The following is a 24,223-nucleotide window of genomic DNA, read 5'->3' as shown; positions in this document are numbered from 1 at the left end:
ATCCAGAATTGGCCTATACCCTTAAGCCTCAAAGGGGTCCAGAGGTTCTTAGGGTTCGCCAATTATTATAGAAAATTTATACGAGACTTTTCCACCATTGTGGCGCCTATCACTGCATTAACCAAGAAAGGTGCTAATCCGTCCAAGTGGTCCGAGGAAGCTACACAGGCCTTTCACCTTCTGAAGCAACGGTTCATCTCTGCACCAGTTCTGAAACAGCCCGACACCGACTCTCCTTTTATCTTAGAGGTAGATGCCTCCTCCGTTGGAGTAGGAGCAGTGTTATCCCAGAGGGCCAAAGATGGACATCTACATCCTTGCAGTTTCTTCTCCCGGAAGTTCTCCCCAGCTGAGCGCAACTATGCCATTGGCGATCAGGAGTTGCTAGCCATCAAGCTCGCTCTGGAGGAGTGGAGATACCTGTTGGAGGGAGCTTCCCACTCAATCACCATTCTTACCGACCACAAAAATCTTTTATATCTCAAAGGCGCACAATGTCTGAATCCTCGTCAGGCCAGATGGGCACTTTTCTTCTCTAGGTTTGACTTTAAACTCCAGTTCTGTCTGGGTTCTCAGAATCGTAAGGCCGATGCCCTTTCCCGCTCATGGGAGCAAGAAAATGAGTCCGAGTCTGCAGACAAGCATCCTATTATTAATCCGTTGGCATTCTCCACGGTAGGGATGGACTCTACGCCTCCACCAGGGAAAAGTTTTGTTAAGCCAGTTCTAAGGAAGAAGCTCATGCATTGGGCCCATGCTTCCCGTTTTGCTGGACATACAGGCATTCAGAAAACCCTTGAATTTATTTCTAGGTCCTACTGGTGGCCAACTCTGAAGAAGGACATTATGGAATTTATTGCCTCCTGCCCAAAGTGTGCCCAACACAAAGTCTCCCGCCAGTCGCCTGCGGGGCAACTGGTTCCATTATCTGTTCCCCGTCGACCTTGGACCCATTTGTCGATGGACTTTGTTTCCGATCTACCTATCTGCAACAAGTTTAATACCATCTGGGTGGTAGTTGACCGGTTCACCAAGATGGCACATTTCATCCCTCTCACCGGTCTTCCGTCAGCTTCCAAGTTGGCTCAAGTGTTTATACAAGAGATCTTCCGACTTCACGGTCTTCCTGAAGAGATCATCTCGGATCGTGGAGTACAATTTGTAGCCAAATTTTGGCGAAGTTTGTGTCAAGCCCTCCAAGTCAAGTTAAAGTTTTCCACGGCTTACCATCCTCAGACCAATGGTCAAACCGAGAGGGTGAATCAGGACTTGGAGGCCTTCCTCCGTATATATGTGTCTTCCTCTCAAGATGACTGGGTTCAACTCCTTCCTTGGGCCGAGTTCAGCCACAACAATCAATACCATTCCTCATCTTCTTCTACACCATTCTTCATTAATTATGGATTCCACCCTAAAGTCCCAGAATTCCAACCGCTTCCCGCAACTTCTGTTCCAGCAGTGGATGTCACCTTGCGTCAGTTTTCAAATAACTGGAGGAACGTCCGCGCAGCCCTGCTTAAAGCCTCATTCAGGTATAAGAAGTTTGCCGATAGAAAGCGTAGAGCGGTTCCTGCTCTCAAGGTGGGTGATCGTGTGTGGCTGTCCACGAAGAATTTGAGGTTGAGAGTTCCCAGCATGAAATTTGCACCTCGCTACATCGGACCCTTCAAGATTGAACAAGTCATCAATCCTGTTGCCTACAGGTTACAGTTACCATCCTTCTTGAAAATACCCAGGACATTTCATGTTTCTTTGTTGAAACCGCTGATCCTGAATCGGTTTCATTCCGCACTTCCTCCAGCTCCCAAAGTTCAGACTCAACGGGGAGTCGAGTACGAGGTGGCCAAGATTTTGGACTCACGTTTCCGTTACGGTCAGTTACAATACCTCATTGACTGGAAGGGCTATGGTCCTGAAGAACGCTCTTGGACCAATGCCTCAGACGTCCATGCTCCTGCCTTGGTCCGAAATTTCCACGCAAAGTTTCCTTTAAAGCCTAAGAAGTGTCCTGGGGCCACTCCTAAAGGGGGGGGGTGCTGTCACGATCCGGGTATCTGGACGCCATTACTTACCCTTCAGATGCCTCCTAAGGCTGGCTCAGCGTTCCAGGACCGGATCCCGCTGTTCCTGAGTTTCCACATGCAGAATGTCAGAGTGGTGATTTCATCAGCCGCGGCCTCCGCTGTGCCCGCGTGGTTAAATGTGCGCTTGTCAATCTGGCGTCTCCTGTCTCCTGTGGCCGGCGTCGCCATTACTGTTTCAATTCTCACATGGATTACAAACCAAACTTCCCTCCAAGTGTCTGCATGGGCGCAGCCATCTTGGATTTTGTCATCTGAGCATTTCCACCAATCTGCTGTCTGTATTGTTGATTTGCATAATTGCCTAGCCAACCCCTTCCTTGCTGCAGGTATAAGTAAGCTGTGCCTGAGCAAGGAAGGCGTCAGTGCTTTGGTTGTCTAACCTAGTTCCAGTTTGTCTCTCTCCTGTGGTTGTCTTCCAGGTTCCAGCTCCTGTCTCCAGACTTCTGCTATAGAGACCCGCACCAGCATTCCATCTGCGGTGTAGCCTGACTCTCCGATCCATTCTGGACTCACCTGTTTCCAGTTACAACAATCACCTGCTTCCAGCCCAGCTTCCAGCAGTGTACAGCTTCTCTTAAAGGGCCGGTGTCCTTTCTGCAGTTTACCACTCTCCACCGGTATTATTATTTCACCGCTCTCAAACTCCAAACTTCATCAATCACCTGCTTCCAGCCCAGCTTCCAGCAGTGTACAGCTTCTCTTAAAGGGCCGGTGTCCTTTCTGCAGTTTACCACTCTCCACCGGTATTATTATTTCACCGCTCTCAAACTCCAAACTTCATCAATCACCTGCTTCCAGCCCAGCTTCCAGCAGTGTACAGCTTCTCTTAAAGGGCCGGTGTCCTTTCTGCAGTTTACCACTCTCCACCGGTATTATTATTTCACCGCTCTCAAACTCCAAACTTCATTATTATTTCATCGCTCTCAAGTTCGTTTATTATTTAACTGGTTCCAGCCAGTATCCACTCCGTACCAACAACAGTCTGGTTCCAGCCAGTATCCACAGCAGCCGTTTTATCTTCAGCAACCCAGCCTTTCCTGGAACACCAGCTGGTACGATCCTGGGTTCTCTCCATTGCTACAGTCAGGTCTGGTAAGAACTTTCCAACTAGAAGATTATAAGAACTGTCTCACTCTACCAGTGCCTGTGGCCCTTGCCACCCTGTAGTACCCAGGAATTGTATTTATCCTCTGTTGACTTTTATGTTTCCTTTACTGCTGCTGTGTTACGGAGTTTGTCATAATAAACATCATTGACTTTTATCCTGGTTGTCGTGGTCACGCCTTCGGGCAGTTATTCTACATGTTACTTACATGTCTAGGGGTCTGATACAACCTCCCAGGTTCCGTTACATCTCAGCCCCTACAACTGAGGCTGCCTCCCGTCAGCTCAGGCTCTCAGTTGTGACAACCTAGAATTTGGTGGTGCAGAATTATTTAAAAAACGAGAGGGGCGTGCAAGAGATGCTGTCGGTGGCCAGAAGAATTGCGGGACACTTTCAGCGTACAGGCACCACGTACAGTAGACTGGAGCACCACCAAAAACGCCTGAACCTGCCCTGCCATCATCTGAAGCAAGAAGTGGTAACGAGGTGGAATTCAACCCTCTATATGCTTCAGAGGTTGGAGGAGCAGCAAAAGGCCATTCAAGCCTATACAACTGAGCACGATATAGGAGGTGGAATGCACCTGTCTCAAGCGCAGTGGAGAATGATTTCAACGTTGTGCAAGGTTCTGCAACCTTTTGAACTTGCCACACGTGAAGTCAGTTCAGACACTGCCAGCCTGAGTCAGGTCATTCCCCTCATCAGGCTTTTGCAGAAGAAGCTGGAGACATTGAAGGAGGAGCTAACACAGAGTGATTCCGCTAGGCATGTGGGACTTGTGGATGGAGCCCTTAATTCGCTTAACAAGGATTCACGGGTGGTCGATCTGTTGAAATCAGAGCACTACATTTTGGCCACCGTGCTCGATCCTAGATTTAAAACCTACCTTGGATCTCTCTTTCCGGCAGACACAAGTCTGCTGGGGTTCAAAGAACTGCTGGTGACAAAATTGTCAAGTCAAGCGGAACGCGACCTGTCAACATCTCCTCCTTCACATTCTCCCGCAACTGGGGGTGCGAGGAAAAGGCTCAGAATTCCGAGCCCACCCGCTGGCGGTGATGCAGGGCAGTCTGGAGCGACTGCTGATGCTGACATCTGGTCCGGACTGAAGGACCTGACAACGATTACGGACATGTCGTCTACTGTCACTGCATATGATTCTCTCCCCATTGAAAGAATGGTGGAGGATTATATGAGTGACCGCATCCAAGTAGGCACGTCAGACAGTCCGTACTTATACTGGCAGGAAAAAGAGGCAATTTGGAGGCCCTTGCACAAACTGGCTTTATTCTACCTAAGTTGCCCTCCCACAAGTGTGTACTCCGAAAGAGTGTTTAGTGCCGCCGCTCACCTTGTCCGCAATCGGCGTACGAGGTTACATCCAGAAAATGTGGAGAAGATGATGTTCATTAAAATGAATTATAATCAATTCCTCCGTGGAGACATTCACCAGCAGCAATTGCCTCCACAAAGTACACAGGGAGCGGAGATGGTGGATTCCAGTGGGGACGAATTGATAATCTGTGAGGAGGGGGATGTACACGGTGATATATCGGAGGATGATGATGAGGTGGACATCTTGCCTCTGTAGAGCCAGTTTGTGCAAGGAGAGATTAATGGCTTCTTTTTTGGTGGGGGTCCAAACCAACCCGTCATTTCAGTCACAGTCGTGTGGCAGACCCTGTCACTGAAATGATGGGTTGGTTAAAGTGTGCATGTCCTGTTTATACAACATAAGGGTGGGTGGGAGGGCCCAAGGACAATTCCATCTTGCACCTCTTTTTTCTTTCATTTTTCTTTGCGTCATGTGCTGTTTGGGGGGTGTTTTTTGGAAGGGCCATCCTGCGTGACACTGCAGTGCCACTCCTAGATGGGCCAGGTGTTTGTGTCGGCCACTAGGGTCGCTTAGCTTACTCACACAGCTACCTCATTGCGCCTCTTTTTTTCTTTGCGTCATGTGCTGTTTGGGGAGTGTTTTTTGGAAGGGCCATCCTGCGTGACACTGCAGTGCCACTCCTAGATGGGCCAGGTGTTTGTGTCGGCCACTAGGGTCGCTTAGCTTACTCACACAGCTACCTCATTGCGCCTCTTTTTTTCTTTGCGTCATGTGCTGTTTGGGGAGTGTTTTTTGGAAGGGCCATCCTGCGTGACACTGCAGTGCCACTCCTAGATGGGCCAGGTGTTTGTGTCGGCCACTAGGGTCGCTTAGCTTACTCACACAGCTACCTCATTGCGCCTCTTTTTTTCTTTGCGTCATGTGCTGTTTGGGGAGTGTTTTTTGGAAGGGCCATCCTGCGTGACACTGCAGTGCCACTCCTAGATGGGCCAGGTGTTTGTGTCGGCCACTAGGGTCGCTTAGCTTACTCACACAGCTACCTCATTGCGCCTCTTTTTTTCTTTGCGTCATGTGCTGTTTGGGGAGTGTTTTTTGGAAGGGCCATCCTGCGTGACACTGCAGTGCCACTCCTAGATGGGCCAGGTGTTTGTGTCGGCCACTTGGGTCGCTTAGCTTAGCCATCCAGCGACCTTGGTGCAAATTTTAGGACTAAAAATAATATTGTGAGGTGTTCAGAATAGACTGAAAATGAGTGGAAATTATGGTTATTGAGGTTAATAATACTTTGGGATCAAAATGACCCCCAAATTCTATGATTTAAGCTGTTTTTTAGGGTTTTTTGAAAAAAACACCCGAATCCAAAACACACCCGAATCCGACAAAAAAAATTCGGTGAGGTTTTGCCAAAACGCGTTCGAACCCAAAACACGGCCGCGGAACCGAACCCAAAACCAAAACCCGAAAAATTTCCGGTGCTCATCACTAGTTTGGATGCCATATAAGGAGCCGCGCGTTGCCGCCATTTTCACTCCGGCATTGGACAGTGTACAGAGAGGACGTGTCTCCGTTCTCTCAGTTTCCGTGTCTTGTGCTGCATCTGTCCAGTCACGGTGGTTGTGTCCACTTAATGCCATATGTCCAGTGTTGCTGTATAGTGTGCTGTGTTGTGCTGCATCAATTCAGTGGTGGTGTATTGTGCTGCATCAGTCCAGTCACAGTGCTTGTGTCCTCTTGCTGTCATATGTCCAGTGCTGCTGTATAGGGTGCTGTGTTGTGCTGCATCAATTCAGTGGCGGTGTATTGTGCTGCATCAGTCCAGTCACAGTGGTATCCTCTGCTACCATATGTCCAGTGCTGCTGCATAGGGTGCTGTGTTGTGCTGCATCAGTTCAGTGGTGGTGTATTGTCCAGTCACAGTGGTATCTTCTGCTGCCATATGTCCAGTGCTGCTGTATAATTGTTATGCACACCAGTGCCTGCAGGAAAGTACTGGTGTCAGAACTGTTATGCACTCCAGTGCCTGCAGGAATGTACTGGTGTTTGAACTGTTATGCAAAACAAATGGACTCACAGACAGACTGGGGAATATGACATAACGTACACAGAAGGTGATAGGGTAACAAAATACACACAAGGTGAACAGAGAAGCCCAGAGGCTAAGGAACTGGGTATCTCCCTTGTATTAGAACTGCTCAGATGGGAAAAGCAGGATGTTGTGTTTTAATACGTAGAGAACCCGAAATGCTGTTGCTAAGGGCAACAGCAAAACCCTAAAGGGTTACCAACGGGTGTGGCAGTAAACTCCTTGGTCAGAGATGGAATGATAGACACAAGGAGAGTCTCCACAATCCTAATTCTCACTTGCAGGTTCAGCTTACTGACACTAAACTGACCCCTGACACCTAGCACAGTGAGACAGGATTAGACAGGCAAGTCTTAGAATACAGCCGCAAACTTGCTAAGTTCACAGAGTAGTAACAGAACCCCAGCAAGCTAAACGACTGACTCCAGTCTTACTGCTAGGTCTGGATTGGCAGAGTGTAATACCAAATCCCCAGGCCTATTTGCAGTAAGCAACAAACAAATACAAAGCTACACAGTACTGGTTAACTTTCAGGAACTGACTAACCAACAAAGATTCAGCAGCATCTGCTTACCCTGAGAAGAGGCCTTATAAAGCAGGTGCTGTCCACGCCCCACTCAGACCTCACAGACTGTGAGCACAAAAACCAGCACCGGATCCCCTGCCGTGCACAGAGCCTATAACCACTGGACAGCAAAAGACCCGAACCGGAGTATCAGCTGCGCTCAGGTTACTCCGCTAGCACTTGTCTCCCGGTTGCCATGACGACGTGGCAGCACAGGGCAGGAGACCCTAACAATAATAATAACAACAAGTCCCTTACAGTGTTGCTGTGTTGTCCTGCATCAGACTAGTGGTAGTGTCCTGTGCATCAGCCATCAGTCATTTCAGTGACCAGTCACAGTGGTATTCTCTGCTGCCATATGTCCAGTGCTCCTGTGCCGCATATTGTGTTATATAATTCCCAAAAAATAATGGAGAACAAAAATTTGGAGGATAAAATAGGGAAAGATCAAGAACCACTTCCTCCTAGTGCTGAAGCTGCTGCCACTAGTCATGACATAGACGACGAAATGCCATCAACGTCGTCTGCCAAGGCCAATGCCCAATGTGATAGTAGAGGGCATGTAAGATCCAAAAATCCAAAGTTTAGTAAGAAGACCCCTGTCACAATCCCATGTAGTTTCTACTCCATGCCTGGGGTGGCGCTCTCTGCTCTGGTGTTCAGAGTTCTGCTCTGTATCTGCATCTTGATTAGTAGCTGCTACCACAGCTGTGAGCAGCACCTGTACTCACTACTTAGGCCAGCCACACAGGCTCCCTGGTGCCAGTTCATCAAGTCAAGATTGTTACAGCTCCTGGTCATGCTGATCTCTGCTGCTAAATCGACCAAAGAACTGCCAGTGCTCTTGTTCCCGGCGAGTTTCTCCGCAGTCTACCCCAGTGTCTCCGGTGCTTCCAGCATTAACTGCTGCACAGCTTCCAGCGTTCTCAAGCAGCTTCTGGACTTTAATGTGTCTCGGTCATCAGCGTGCTGGGAGTCAGTGTCTGCATCAGAGTCTTTAATTGTTATTTTCAAGTTCCTAGAATCATCAGTGTCTCCAGTCACCGTTTGCTACTCTGCAAACCATCAGTGTCTTTAATTGTTATTTTCAAGTTCCTGGAATCATCAGCGTCTTCAGTCACCGTTTACTACTCTGCAAACCATCAGTGTCTTTAATTGTTATTTTCAAGTTCCTAGAATCATCAGTGTCTCCAGTCACCGTTTGCTACTCTGCAAACCATCAGTGTCTTTAATTGTTATTTTCAAGTTCCTGGAATCATCAGCGTCTTCAGTCACCGTTTACTACTCTGCAAACCATCAGTGTCTTTAATTGTTATTTTCAAGTTCCTAGAATCATCAGTGTCTCCAGTCACCGTTTACTACTCTGCAAACCACCAGTGTCTTTAATTATTATTCTCAAGTTCCTGGAATCATCAGCGTCCTCAGTCACCGTTTACTACTTTGCAAATCACCAGTGTCTTTAATTATTATTCTCAAGTTCCTGGAATCATCAGCGTCCTCAGTCACCGTTTACTACTTTGCAAATCACCAGTGTCTTTAATTATTATTCTCAAGTTCCTGGAATCATCAGCGTCCTCAGTCACCGTTTACTACTTTGCAAATCACCAGTGTCTTTAATTATTATTCTCAAGTTCCTGGAATCATCAGCGTCTTCAGTCACCATTTACTACTCTGCAAACCACCAGTGTCTTTAGTTATCATTCTCAAGTTCCTGTATCATCAGCGTCTCCAGTCACCATTTACTACTCTGTAAACCACCAGTGTCTTTAACCATTATTCTTAAGTTCCTTAACTCATCAGCATCTTCAGTCACCATTTACAAGTCTGCAAATCACCAGTGTCTTCAATCATCATTTACAAGTTCCTTAACTCATCAGCATCTTCAGTCACCATTTACAAGTCTGCAAATCACCAGTGTCTTAAATCATCATTCACAAGTTCCTTAACTCATCAGCACCTTTAGTCACCGTTCACAAGTTTACAAATCATCAGTGTTATCCTGTGTTCCAGTTACAGTGCAATCCTGCAACCCTGGTACGTGCATACTCTACCACAGTCTACATCATTCTCATGTACTCACAGTTTCCTGGCATCCCATGTCCCCTCAGTTTTCCCTTTGTGTTCTCTAGTTATTCCTGCTTTATATTTATTGTTTACAGTTGTACGTTGCTTTAATAAACTAGTTATTATTCCGTGAACCTCAGTCCCTGCTAATATGTTTTCACACTGGGAGATCCAAACGAATTCTGACAGTATGAACTGGCCAAAAACAAACAGCAGGGGAGATAATTGCAGTCTGCCTGAGGGAGTTTTCTCACAGCTCGTTAACCCCTCAGCTCCCGTGACATCACCTTCTTTAGATTTGTTACAATTGGGGGTTTTAAAGGAGCAGTTAGACCAGCTACAGACTTTAGTGTCCGGTATTCTATGCGTTCTTCCTGAATTCCTGGGGAGACTGGTGGACCCCAGTAAAATAGCTCCAGAAAAGGAGTTTTCTTCTGACCCATGGACTAGGCATGAAAGAGGCACCTCTCCTCCTCAGTCAAGAGGCAAGTTCCAAAGTTTCCCTCGACCTAGCCTCTCTGAAACAGAACGCCAGTATCGAAGAGACTATAAACTTTGCCTGTATTGTGGGGGTCAAGGACATTTTATTTTAACCTGTCCCATTCGAAAACCAAGAAATGAGGGCAGAGTGTATATCCAATCTTTAAATACCATCTGTCACAAAACTGGTCTTCCACCTAGAGTTTCCAAGCCTGTCGCCCCAGGAGGGAGTTCTTCAGAGTGTCCAGCCCCAAGAAGGGGTTCTTCAGAGTATCTTGCCCCAAGAAGGGGTTCTTCAGAGTGTCCAGCCCCAGTGAGGGGTTCGGAGCATCCAGCCCCAAGAGGGGGTTCTTCAGAGCGTCCAGCCCCAAGAGGGGGTTCTTCAGAGCGTCCAGCCCCAGTGAGGGGTTCAGAGCGTCCAGCCCCAGTGAGGGGTTTTTCAGAATGTCCAGCCCCAAGAGGGGGTTCTTCAGAGTGTCCAGCCCCAAGAGGGGGTTCTTCAGAGCGTCCAGCCCCAGGAGGGGGTTCTTCAGAGTGTCCAGCCCCAGGAGGGGGTTCTTCAGAGGGTCCAGCCCCAGGAGGGGGTTCCGAGGGTCCAGCCCCAGGAAGGGGATCCGAGGGTCCAGAGCCAGAGGGTCTACAGAGTGCTGCCCAGCCAGAGGGTCTACAGAGTGCTGCCCAGCCAGAGGGTCTACAGAGTGCTGCCCAGCCAGAGGGTCTACAGAGCGCTGCCCAGCCAGAGGGTCTACAGAGCGCTGCCCAGCTAGAGGGCCTTCAGAGCGCTGCCCAGCCAGAGGGCCTTCAGAGCGCTGCCCAGCCAGAGGGCCTTCAGAGCGCTGCCCAGCCAGAGGGCCTTCAGAGCGCTGCCCAGCCAGAGAGCCTTCAGAGCGCTGCCCAGCCAGAGGGCCTTCAGAGCGCTGCCCAGCCAGAGGGCCTTCAGAGCGCTGCCCAGCCAGAGAGCCTTCAGAGCGCTGCCCAGCCAGAGAGCCTTCAGAGCGCTGCCCAGCCAGAGAGCCTTCAGAGCGCTGCCCAGCCAGAGAGCCTTCAGAGCGCTGCCCAGCCAGAGAGCCTTCAGAGCGCTGCCCAGCCAGAGAGCCTTCAGAGCGCTGCCCAGCCAGAGAGCCTTCAGAGCGCTGCCCAGCCAGAGAGCCTTCAGAGCGCTGCCCAGCCAGAGAGCCTTCAGAGCGCTGCCCAGCCAGAGAGCCTTCAGAGCGCTGCCCAGCCAGAGAGCCTTCAGAGCGCTGCCCAGCCAGAGAGCCTTCAGAGCGCTGCCCAGCCAGAGAGCCTTCAGAGCGCTGCCCAGCCAGAGAGCCTTCAGAGCGCTGCCCAGCCAGAGAGCCTTCAGAGCGCTGCCCAGCCAGAGAGCCTTCAGAGCGCTGCCCAGCCAGAGAGCCTTCAGAGCGCAGCCCAGCCCCGTGAAGAGGGGGCTCTTGCCTCAGCCCAGCCCCGTGAAGAGGGGGCTCTTGCCTCAGCCCAGCCCCGTGAAGAGGGGGCTCTTGCCTCAGCCCAGCCCCGTGAAGAGGGGGCTCTTGCCTCAGCCCAGCCCCGTGAAGAGGGGGCTCTTGCCTCAGCCCAGCCCCGTGAAGAGGGGGCTCTTGCCTCAGCCCAGCCCCGTGAAGAGGGGGCTCTTGCCTCAGCCCAGCCCCGTGAAGAGGGGGCTCCTGCCTCAGCCCAGCCCCGTGAAGAGGGGGCTCCTGCCTCAGCTCAGCCCCGTGAAGAGGGGGCTCCTGCCTCAGTTCAGCCCCGTGAAGAGGGGGCTCCTGCCTCAGTTCAGCCCCGTGAAGAGGGGGCTCCTGCCTCAGTTCAGCCCCGTGAAGAGGGGGCTTCTGCCGTAGTTCAGCCTCGTGACAAGGGGGCTTCTGCCTTAGTTCAGCCCCGTGACGAGGGGGCTTTGAGCATTATGTCAATTTCAGAAGAAGAATCTAGCACTCTCGTTTCTCACAACACAGGCCATATATCTAGACACATAGGCACTGTTGTAGTCCTGGGTTCCAATTCTACTACTAACCTGTTGGCTCACGATTTGGGTACAGCCCAGTCCCCCAGGACTTCCAGGAAGGACCAAATCCAAAAAGTACCATCCAAGCCTCTAATCCAAGTTCAGTTAGGATCATCATATATTTCTGACCAGTCTTCTGAAAGTCTGTCCCCTCATCCTGATGATCCATCTCCAGTGTTTCCAGAAAATCAAGTTTCCACTTCACAGAATTCATCCAACGCTCCATCTTTGGATTACTTTGATGGAGATTTAACGCAATACTATGCACTAGTTAATCGATATGTTTCTATGATGGAGACAGATCTTTCCCTCGGAATTACTCCATCCAACATAGTTAAACTTTTATTCCTGACCTTCAGAGGAGAAGCCGCGGCTTGGGCTAGTCCACTAATTGAGACCAATGACCCAGTTCTTCTTAATCTTGTGGCCTTCAGTGAAATGGTAATTAAGAAATTCAATTCATGGTCTTACCAGTCTTCAGTCCCAAATGAGGCTCCTGCCCAGCCGGGGTCATCCAAGGTTCCCATCTATCTTGATTCATCCGAGAATCCTGTTGCCAGCTTTGAGACTCCAGCAATCAGCTTACCTGTTGGTTTTCTTCAGCTCCAGTCTATTGTTCCTACTGGGAAATCCACAAAAAGGAGAAAGAAGAAAAAGGGAAAATCTAAGTTGAAAGCCTCTGTTGGACTTCCTTTGCAGCATGAGGATACCGTGATATGCCCTCTACCTTTTGATTCAGACTCTGACATGTGTTGAGCGTCTGGAATCCGCTCCTTAGGGAGGGGGTACTGTCACAATCCCATGTAGTTTCTACTCCATGCCTGGGGTGGCGCTCTCTGCTCTGGTGTTCAGAGTTCTGCTCTGTATCTGCATCTTGATTAGTAGCTGCTACCACAGCTGTGAGCAGCACCTGTACTCGCTACTTAGGCCAGCCACACAGGCTCCCTGGTGCCAGTTCATCAAGTCAAGATTGTTACAGCTCCTGGTCCTGGTCATGCTGATCTCTGCTGCTAAATCGACCAAAGAACTGCCAGTGCTCTTGTTCCCGGCGAGTTTCTCCGCAGTCTACCCCAGTGTCTCCGGTGCTTCCAGCAATAACTGCTGCACAGCTTCCAGCGTTCTCAAGCAGCTTCTGGACTTTAATGTGTCTCGGTCATCAGCGTGCTGGGAGTCAGTGTCTGCATCAGAGTCTTTAATTGTTATTTTCAAGTTCCTAGAATCATCAGTGTCTCCAGTCACCGTTTGCTACTCTGCAAACCATCAGTGTCTTTAATTGTTATTTTCAAGTTCCTGGAATCATCAGCGTCTTCAGTCACCGTTTACTACTCTGCAAACCATCAGTGTCTTTAATTGTTATTTTCAAGTTCCTAGAATCATCAGTGTCTCCAGTCACCGTTTGCTACTCTGCAAACCATCAGTGTCTTTAATTGTTATTTTCAAGTTCCTGGAATCATCAGCGTCTTCAGTCACCGTTTACTACTCTGCAAACCATCAGTGTCTTTAATTGTTATTTTCAAGTTCCTAGAATCATCAGTGTCTCCAGTCACCGTTTACTACTCTGCAAACCACCAGTGTCTTTAATTATTATTCTCAAGTTCCTGGAATCATCAGCGTCTTCAGTCACCATTTACTACTCTGCAAACCACCAGTGTCTTTAGTTATCATTCTCAAGTTCCTGGAATCATCAGCGTCTTCAGTCACCATTTACTACTCTGTAAACCACCAGTGTCTTTAACCATTATTCTTAAGTTCCTTAACTCATCAGCATCTTCACTCACCATTTACAAGTCTGCAAATCACCAGTGTCTTCAATCATCATTTACAAGTTCCTTAACTCATCAGCATCTTCAGTCACCATTTACAAGTCTGCAAATCACCAGTGTCTTCAATCATCATTTACAAGTTCCTTAACTCATCAGCATCTTCAGTCACCATTTACAAGTCTGCAAATCACCAGTGTCTTAAATCATCATTCACAAGTTCCTTAACTCATCAGCACCTTTAGTCACCGTTCACAAGTTTACAAATCATCAGTGTCATCCTGTGTTCCAGTTACAGTGCAATCCTGCAACCCTGGTACGTGCATACTCTACCACAGTCTACATCATTCTCATGTACTCACAGTTTCCTGGCATCCCATGTCCCCTCAGTTTTCCCTTTTGTGTTCTCTAGTTATTCCTGCTTTATATTTATTGTTTACAGTTGTACGTTGCTTTAATAAACTAGTTATTATTCCGTGAACCTCAGTCCCTGCTAATATGTTTTCACACTGGGAGATCCAAACGAATTCTGACAACCCCAAAAAAAGAAATGTAAATGGTCTGAGGAGAAATGTAAACTTGCCAATATGCCATTTACGACACGGAGTGGCAAGGAACGGCTAAGGCCCTGGCCTATGTTCATGACTAGTGGTTCAGCTTCACATGACGATGGAAGCCCTCATCCTCCCACTAGAAAAATTAAGAGTTAAGCTGGTAAAAGCACTGAAAAGAACTGTGCATTCTGAGATGTTATCACAAATCCCTAAGGAGAGTCCAAGTGTGTCGGCGGTTGCGATGCCTGACCTTCCCAACACTAGACGGGAAGAGGTGGCTCCTTCCACCATTTGCACGCTCCCTGCAAGTGCTGGAAGGAGCACCCATATCCACACCAGGATGAGGATATGGGTGTTGCTGGTGCTGAGGAGGAAGTTGACGATGAGGATTCTGATGGTGATGTGGTTTGTTTAAATGAGGCACTGGGGGAGACACCTGTTGTCCGTGGGATGAAGAAGCCCATTGTGATGCATTAGCAAAATACCAAAAAAGGCACCTCTTCGGTGTGGAATTATTTCTCCACAAATCCAGACAACAGGTGTCAAGCCGTGTGTTGCCTCTGTCAATCGGTAATAAGTAGGAGTAAGGATGTTAACCACCTAGGAACATCCTCCCTTATACGTCACCTGCAGTGCATTCATCAGAAGTCAATGTCAAGTTGTGAAACTTTTGGTAAGAGCATAAGCAGTCCAATGACACCTAAATTCCTTATTCCTCTTGTACCCAAGCACCTGCAAGCCACACCACCAACTCCCTCAACGTCAACTTCCTCCTCAGCCATGAACATCAGTAGTCCTGCAGGCCATGTCCCTGGCAAGACTGACGTGTCCTCTCCTAACCGGGATTCCTCGGGAGGATCCTTGAGTGGTACGCCTACTGCTGCTGGAAGTCGATTGTCATCCCAGAGGGGAAGTAGGAAGACCACTTGTACTACTTTAACTAAGCAATTGACTGTCTAACAGTCCTTTGTGAGGAAGATGAAATATGACAGCAGTCATCCTTCTGCAAAGCGGATAATTGTGGCCTTGACACTTATGTTGGTGTTAGACGTGCGTCCAGTATCCGCCATTAGTTCAGTGGGATTTAGACAATTGATGGAGGTATTGTGTCCCCGGTACCAAATCCCATCTAGGTTCCACTTCACTATGCAGGCAATACCGAGAATGTACAGAGACGTCAGAAAAAGTGTCGCCAGTGTCCTAAAAAATGCGGTTGTATCCAGTGTCCAGTCCACTTAACCATGGACATGTGAACAAGTGGAACAGGGCAGACTAAGGATTATATGACTGTGACAGCCCACTGGGTAGATGTATTGCCTCTCGCAGCAACAACAGCAGCAGCGGCACCAGTAGCAGCATCTTGCAAATCCAAACTCGTTTTTAGGCAGGCTACGCTGTGTATCGCCACTTTCAGTAAGAGGCACACCGCTGACAACCTCTTACGGAAACTGAGGGACATCATTGCGCATTGGTTTACCCCACTTAGACTCTCCTGGGGATTTGTGATATCGGACAACGCCACCAATATTGTGCGTGCATTACATCTGGGCAATTCCAGCACGTCCCATGTTTTGCACATACAATTAATTTGGTGGTGCAGAATTTTTTGAAAAATTACAGGGGTGTACAGGAGATGCTGTTGGTGGGCCGAAAAATTGCTGGCCACTTTCGACATTCTGCCACTGCGTGCTGAAGACTGGAGCACCAGGAAACACACCTGAACCTGCCCTGCCCTCAACTAAAGCAAGAGGTGGTAACGAGGTAGAATTCAACACTCTATATGCTTCAGAGGATGGAGGAGCAGCAAAAGGTCATTAAGGCCTATACATCCACCTATGATATAGGCAAAGGAGGGAGAATGCACCTGACTCAAGCGCAGTGGAGAATGATTTCCGTCTTGTGCAAGGTTCTCCAACCCTTTGAACCTGGCACACGTGAAGTCAGTTCAGATACTACTAGCTTGAGTCAGGTCATCCCCTCATCAGGCATTTGCAGAAGCAGCTGGAGAAATTAAAGGAGGAGCTAAGAAGGAGTGATTCCGCTAAGTATGTGGGACTTGTGGATGGAGCCCTTCATTCGCTTTGCCAGGATTCAAGGGTGGTCAATCTGTTGAAATCAGAGCACTACATTTTGGCCACCGTGCTCGATCCTAGGTTTAAAGCCTACGTTCTATCTCTTTCCGGCAGACACAAGTGTGCAAAGGTGCAAAGACCTGCTGGTGAGTAAATTGTCACCTCAAGTGTAATGTGACCTGTCAACAGCTCCTCCTTCAATTTCTAAGATTTCCTAGCCCACCCAGTGGCGGTGATGCAGGGCAGTCAGGAGCAAAAGCTGACATCTGGTCCGGACTGAAGGACCTGCCAATGATTACTGACATGTCTACTGTCACCATTGAAAGAATGGTGGAGGATTATATGAGTGACAGCATCCAAGTAGGCATGTCAGACAGTCCGTATGTATACTGGCATGAAAAAGAGGCAATTTGGATGCCCATGCACAAATTGGCTTTATTTTACCTAAGTTGCCCCTTCCCTCCAGCGTGTACTCCGAAGGAGTGTTTAGTGCAGGCGGTAACCTTGACTTCGATCGGCATAGGAGGTTACTTCCACAAAATGTGGAGAAGATGATGTTCATCAAAATGAATGATAAATTCCTCCAGGAAGACCTTGACCAGCAATTGTCTACAGAAAGTACACAGGGACCTGTGATGGTGGATTCCAGTGGGGACGAATTACTGTAAAACTCTGTGAGGAGGGAAATGTACACAGTGAAAGGGGTGAGGAATCAGAGGATGAGGATGAGGTGGACATCTTGCTTCTGTAGAGCCAGTTTGTGCAAGGAGAGATTGATTGCTTCTTTTTTGTTGGGGGCCCAAACAAACCAGTCATTTCAGCCACAGTCATGTGGCAGACCCTGTCGCTGAAGTGATCGGTTTGTTAAAGTGTGCATGTCCTGTTTATACAACATAAGAGTGGGTGGGAGAGCCCAAGGACAATTCCATCTTGCACCTCTTTTTCTTCTTTGTATCATATGCTGTTTGGGACTATATTTTTAAAGTGCCATCCTGTCTGACACTTCCGTATATGTCCAGTGGTACTGCCATATAATTCCAGTGATACTGCCGTATATGTCCAGTGGTACTGCCATATAATTCCAGTGATATTGCTGTATAATTCCAGTGATATTGCTGTATAATTCCAGTGGGAATTGTTTATGCCGCTTGGCTTAGTCAGACGGCTACCTCATTGCACCTCTTCTACATCTTTGCATGAGGTGCTGTTTGGGGCCTAGTTTTTGAAAAGTGCCATCCTGTCTGCCACTGCAGTGCCACTCCTAGATGGGCCAATTGTTTGTGTCGCTTGGCTTAGTCATACAGCTACCTCATTGCACCTCTTCTACATTTTTGCATGAGGTGCTGTTTGGGGCCTTTTTTTTTTTATCTGCTCTCCTGTCTGACACTGCAGTGCCACTCCTAGATGGGCCAGGTGTTTGTTTAGTCCTCTTGTGCAGAGCCAGATTAACAATGGGGCGGATGGAGCTGCAGCTCCAGGCCCCCCAATGAAAATAGGCCCAGAGGGATCCGCTGGAGTCTGGCAGCGTGTACAGGGAAAAAAATATTTTCCTGTTTCAGCCAGCGCCAGAAGCCATCGGAGGTCCCGCACCCCTTCCAACACCCCCACCATACACCCTCCTGTCCGGCTACAGCTAGTATGCTGGAATAACCACATACAATCTCTATGCTCGAAGTACCTCTCAGACAGTGCTCTGGCTGATGCTGCATATACAGACCACACCCTTCTTTATCAGTTGGTGGATAGAGAGGGGGGGGGCGGCTCGGGATGCTGCATGTGCAATCCCACACGCCACTTGCACCTCTGATACTTGGGCTTCCGGCTCCGCCTCCCAGCTAAGGATGTGGCTCCAGGAATGGAGGAGGTGGCGGCTATGAGAACAGGTCGGGAGCAGGCACACCGGCGCTGCAGCATCCAATGGGTTCGTGACGCTTTGTGTAATGAGATGTATTGTAGCTGTAGAGCTGGGTGCCGGCATGTGTTCTGCCGCACACCCTGTCTGTGCTGGACCTCCTTATCATGCATCACTGCCTGTGTCCACCAGCAGTATCCCTATAGTACTGGAGCACTGCCTTTGTACTGGATGCAGTGGTTCATTTGTGTAACCCCCAGTTCCTCTCTCCCATAACACTGCCTACTCTTCATGCTAGGTGAAGGTCCATTGAGCACATAGGTGAGGTGCAGGGGTATGAGACGAAAGGAGGTAGTGAGGTGCATGGGTATGAGGAAGGAGTGAGGTGCAGGAGTATGAGAAGGAAGGAGGTAGTGAGGTGGAGGGGTATGAGGAAGGAGTGAGGTGCAGGGGTATGAGAAGGAAGGAGGTAGTGAGGTACAGGGGTATGAGGAGGAAGTGAGGTGCAGGGGTATGAGAAGGAAGTGCAGGACGAAAGAAGGATAGAGGGTATAGGGGGTAAGTATAGGAAGGAGGAAGTAAGAGTAGCAGGGGTGACACATGAGACATTTAGAAAAGCTAAATTAAAACAAATACTGTATAGGGAAGAAGATGATGAACACAGGTTAGATAACTATAATATATAATATGGTTTCTTTTATACTATATACTGATTTTACTTTATCAAAATCCTTACAGTTTCTGGGATTCTAGGTATACCCCAGATCCCCGGCCGTTCTATTAATTTGTGGACACCCCCACTTCTAAGTTCCCACTTGGACCACTACATACAACAACAACAATAATAACAGCAAAAACAGAGTACCCGATACAGCACTCTTATTATTGTTGTATGGGCTGGACTGAAGGGGGTATACACAGGCGGCTCCCTCAGGGGCTAGACCATCTGAGTGATATTGTGCATGCTACCCTGCAGCTGTGGCACAAGGGCAGAGTGACGGCCTCTATCTTTTTTGGCTCCTTCTCCACGCACAGGCTTTGTCGGGACCCTCCGCCTCTGACTGTGGGAGCAGGCTCTCTGAGCAGCTTACATAGCCAAAGCAAGACCCAGATCAAGAACAAGTGGTGAGTGGGGCTGGAGGGAGGGGTGTTATAATACACTATGCAGATTACGTACTGTATAAACTGTAATATTATCAGTTATAGTATTTATATAGTGAGTGCCAACTACCTCCTCCCACCAGTGATGAATTCAAGGATGTGTCCTGGCCCTGGCCCCTCTATCCTGCCCCTTCCACCTCAATCCTGTCCCCTCTGTCCTGCCCCTGTCCCTATTGTTTTGGTCCCTCTGTTCTGGTCCTGTCACTTCCGTCCTGCCTCTCTCCCCTCAGTCCTGGTCCTGTCACTCTGTCCTGGTCCCATCCCTGTCACCTCTGTCCCTCTCCTCTCTTTCCTGCCCCTGTCACCTCTGTCCTGTCACCTCTGTCCTGTCCCCTCTGTCCTGGTCCTATCACCTCTCTCCTGAACCCTCTTTCCTGTCCCTGTCACCTCTCCTAGTCCTGTCATTTCTTTACTGTCCCTCTCCACTCAGTCCTGGTCCTTTCCCTGTCACTTCTGTCCTTGTCCTTCTGTCCTGGTCATATCCCCTCTGTCCCTGCCACCACTGTTCTGGTCCTGGGACCTCTGTCCTGTCCCTGTCCACTCTATTCTTGTATTTTCACCTCTGTCCATGTCCCCATTGTCCTGTTCCTGTCTCTTCTGTCCCTGCCACCACTGTCCTGGTCCTGGTACCTCTGTCCTGTCCCTGTCACCTCTCCTAGTCCTGTCATTTCTGTCCTCTCCCTCTCCGCTCAGTCCTGGTCCTTTCCCTGTCACTTCTGTCCATGTCCCCATTGTCCTGTTCCTGTCCCCTCTGTCCTTGCCACCACTGTTCTGGTCCTGGGACCTTCGTCCTGTCCCCTCTATTCTTGTCCTGTCACCTCTGTCCTTGTCCCCACTGTCTTGGTCCTGTCTCCTCTGTCCCTGCCACCACTGTCCTGGTCCTGGTACCTCTGTCCTGTCCCTGTCCCCTTTATTCTTGTCCTGTCACCTCTGTCCTTGTCCCCACTGTCCTGTTCCTGTCACCTCTGTAACATTGGATGGAAAGTTAGAAGGTATCTAGAGAACAATGAAGTACTTAGGAAAGAATCGAGGGGGGAAGTGGTTAAGTAAAGAGGGGTCTATTTATTATTGTTCATATCTTTGTTAAGAAAGTGTTCCACCTATACAGCAATAAACCCTGCCAGAGGAACTATATTTAAGAATGTTTCTCTGGATGTTGATAGCAGGGAAAGCTCAAAGATAGAAAAAAGCTACTACGCTATTGCTGTTGCTGCAGGAGGCGTCTATAGGAAGTAGATGCCACCTGATAGTTTAACAGATCGGAAAACAGCTTCGGATCACCGTCATGACCATCGGTTGCAAAGGTAGCAATGGAGGCAGCAGTAGGAGTGGACAGTCTGAGTAAGCTGAAGTGAGCGCTATCATAGGACTCGTTCTGCACATGTGCAGACCCACAACAATTGGGAGTTGTATGACGGGTTTGCGTACAACTCTGAATTAGCCCCATACTCCCTTGTTTCAGTAGATGGCTGCTCTCTCCCAGTATACCAGATAGATGGTGAATCCAATAAGTAGATCTATAAAAGCGGTAGGCTAAAAGGCAATGCACATTGTGCTTTGACTGGCAGGAACTCAGCAAAGCCAGGAAGGCTTTGCGGAAGCTGGGAAAGGCTTTTGGCATCTATAGATGGCGTAAGCGATACAGTTACAAACAGCAGTAAGCTAAGCTTACTGCTGTTTGCTAAATACATGATGCATAACACACAAACCCACAGAACTGGTTACACTCCCTGCAGTGGCATAAAATAGGCCCTTCATAAATTTCAGCTCCAGGCCCATGTGGACCTTAATCTGGCACTGCTCTTGTGTCGCTTAGCTTAGTCATACAGCCACCTCGGTGCAACCTTTTGGCCTAAAAACAATTGTGTGAGGTGTTCAGAATAGACTGGAAATGAGTGGAAATTAATGTTATTGAGGTTAATAATACCATAGGATCAAAAGTACCCCAAAATTCTGTGATTTTAGCTGTTTTTATGTTTTGTTTCCAAAAATCATCCAGATCCAAAACCAAAACCAAAACACGAAAGGGTGGTTTTGGCAAAACCAATCCAAAACCAAAACGCGAAAGTGAAACTAGAACCAAAACCAAAACACAAAACACGAAAAGTGCCAGCCGCACATCTCGTAGCAAGCGTAACAGACTTTTGACCGCTCCTGAAATAGGAAGGGTGTTGCAGAAAAGTCGTTCCCAGCCTGTGTCTGATAGGACGGTGGCCAGGCACTTGCAAGAATATGGCCTTAGTGGTAGGGTTGCGGTAAGAAAACCACTTCTACGTGCTACAATCGTAGCAAAGAGATACGCATGGGCTAAAAAGCATAAGGATTGGAGAAAGTAACAGTGGAAGAGGATGCTTTGGAACGACAAATCAAAATTTGAACTTTTTGGCTTGCAGCGCCGGGCTTCTGTGCGTCCTATTCCAGGTGAGAGCTTTCTCCCAGACTGTGTAGCGCCAACAGTTAAGCATGGAGGGCAATGTGATGGTTTGGGGATGTTTCGCAGGCAACCAAGTTGGTGACTTGGTCAGAATCAATGGAATAATGGCTCAAAAGGTGTACCACAACATATTAGTGCATTATGCTATTCCCTCCGGAAGATGACTTGTGGGTCAGAACTTCGTTTTCCAACAAGATAACGATCCAAAACATACGTCCAAGTTGTGTACTAATTATTTGTAAAATAAAAAAGACGCTCAAGTCGTAACAAAAATGGAATGACCACCTCAATCACCAGATGTTTCACTCATGGAGCTTTTGTGGGAAGAACTAGACAGTGAAGTCTGCAAACAGATGCCTACCATACTGAAGGCCTCTGGGAGGCTCTTCAAAGCTGCTGAAGTTGAATGGATCGCCAAAAGCTTGAAAAATTGGTAAATAGGATGCCAAGGATATGCAAAGCACTTATTAAAGAATAGGGTCGTCACTTCGCTGAAAGCAGGCTGCCTAAATCAACTTGCCTAACAGTCAAAACAAGTATATTTTTTGTTTCCTTATTGCTCAAACACTTGTTTATTTTGTAAACAAAATTCCTTAAACTATACTGGTGTGCTCAGACTTTTGACAAGTACTGTATGTATCCAAGCAGAGGCAGAGGTCACAGTGTTAGTGGCTGTGTGAGTGCTGTGTGCAGGTAGGTTGATTGTGCAATAGTGTTCGGCATATGTGCAAGGGGCATTATGTCTGTCATGCGTTTAAATGCATTAATAATGTGCGGCATACAGTATGTGTAAGGGGCACTATGTGTGTCATTATGTGTATGAAGGCATTAATAATGTGCAGCATATGTGTAAGGGGCTTTATGTGTGTCATGTGTATAAGGACATTGATAATGTGCAGTGTATGTGTAAGGGACATTATGTGTATAAGGGCATTAATAAAGGTTGGCATGTGTAAGGGGCATTACTGTGTGGTAGTATGTGTATAAAAGCATTACCATTGTGTGGCATTATGTGTATAAGGTGCTCTACTGTGTGGCGTAACGTATAGAAAGGACACTACTGTGTGGTCTAATGTGAATAAAGAGCAATATGGTGTGGTATAATGTGAATAAGGAGCAATTCAGTGTGATGTAATGTGAAAAAGGGGCACTCCTGTGAGGAGTAATGTACATAAGGTAAAGTGGTTCTACATTGTGATGTAACGTGGATAAGGGATAATATCGCATGATATAATGTGAATAAAGTTGCACTACTGTGTGGTGTAGTTTGAATTGGGGGGATTGTTGTGTGGCCATGCCCCTTCCCAGCAAGAACACATCCCTTTTGTGCACAATGTGTTTCTATTTAAAATATAGTGGGTAGGAGCACCAAAATGAAGATTGCTATGGGTGAGGGGTGAAAGGTGATGGGTCAGAGGGAGAGGGTGCTGGGTCAGAGGTGGAAATAGCGGCGGTGCTAGTGGGCACCAGCCAAAATATTGCCTAGGGCATCATATTGGTTAGGGCCGGCTCTGTCTGCTGCCCATTATGTCACACATCTGGGATGCACATCTATAGGTCTAACCATTGATGGTTATCTAGTCGATATTTTAATACCATTAATGATAAACACCGATGATACCATTGATGTAGATAATCGATTATTAACTCATTGATGGCCTTCTCTCCTGCAGCAGTAATGGCTAACAGTTTACTGAATGCAGCAACATTGTTTCTACAATTGTCACTTATGCTGTGTTTCCAAAACACTCCTAAAATACTATCTACCATTAAATTCAATGTCCTCTTACCACTAATTTTAGCTGAACTGCTGACACTATTGGAAGTATTCAGTTGTTCCTTGGCTAATTACAAAACTGAATAAAAACTAGAGATGAGCGGGTTCGGTTCTCAGAGAACTGAACCCTACCGGACTTTGCCTTCCGAGTTCGGTATTGAGCCCGGCTCGGGTTTTTCCCGCCTGACTCGGAAACTTGTACGCGGCAAAACGTCATCATCCCACTGTCGGATTCTCGTATGATTTGGATTCCATATAAGGAGCTGCGCGTCGCGGCCATTTTCACTCCAGTCTCGGAGAGTGTATTGAGAGGACGTGTCCTCAGTGTTCAGTGTCTGTGTGGGGGCGGGAAAGTGGGGTGGCGAGTCTTGTGCTGCTCAGTCCAGTACAGTGTAGTCAGTGTATTGTGCTGCATCAGTCCAGCCAGTCACAGTGTTGGTGTCCTCTCCTGCCAGTGTAGCTGTACAAAGTGGTGCTGTGTTGTGCTGTCCAGTCAGTGTATTGTGCTGCATCAGTCCAGCCAGTCACAGTGTTGGTGTTCTCTGCTGCCATATATCCAGTGTAGCAGTATAAAGTGGTGCTGTGTTGTGCTGTCCAGTCCAGTGTAGTCAGTGTATTGTGCTGCATCAGTCCAGCCAGTCACAGTGTTGGTGTTCTCTGCTGCCATATATCCAGTGTAGCAGTATAAAGTGGTGCTGTGTTGTGCTGTCCAGTCCAGTGTAGTCAGTGTATTGTGCTGCATCAGTCCAGCCAGTCACAGTGTTGGTGTCCTCTGCTGCCATATATCCAGTGTAGCAGTATAAAGTGGTGCTGTTTTGTGCTGTCCAGTCCAGTGTAGTCAGTGTATTGTGCTGCATCAGTCCAGCCAGTCACAGTGTTGGTGTTCTCTGCTGTAAT

Source organism: Pseudophryne corroboree, chromosome 12 (assembly GCF_028390025.1).
Source record: "Pseudophryne corroboree isolate aPseCor3 chromosome 12, aPseCor3.hap2, whole genome shotgun sequence".
NCBI classification, from domain to species: domain Eukaryota; kingdom Metazoa; phylum Chordata; class Amphibia; order Anura; family Myobatrachidae; genus Pseudophryne; species Pseudophryne corroboree.
The sequence above is the reverse complement of the archived record's forward strand: the minus strand, read 5'-3'. Positions refer to the sequence as shown.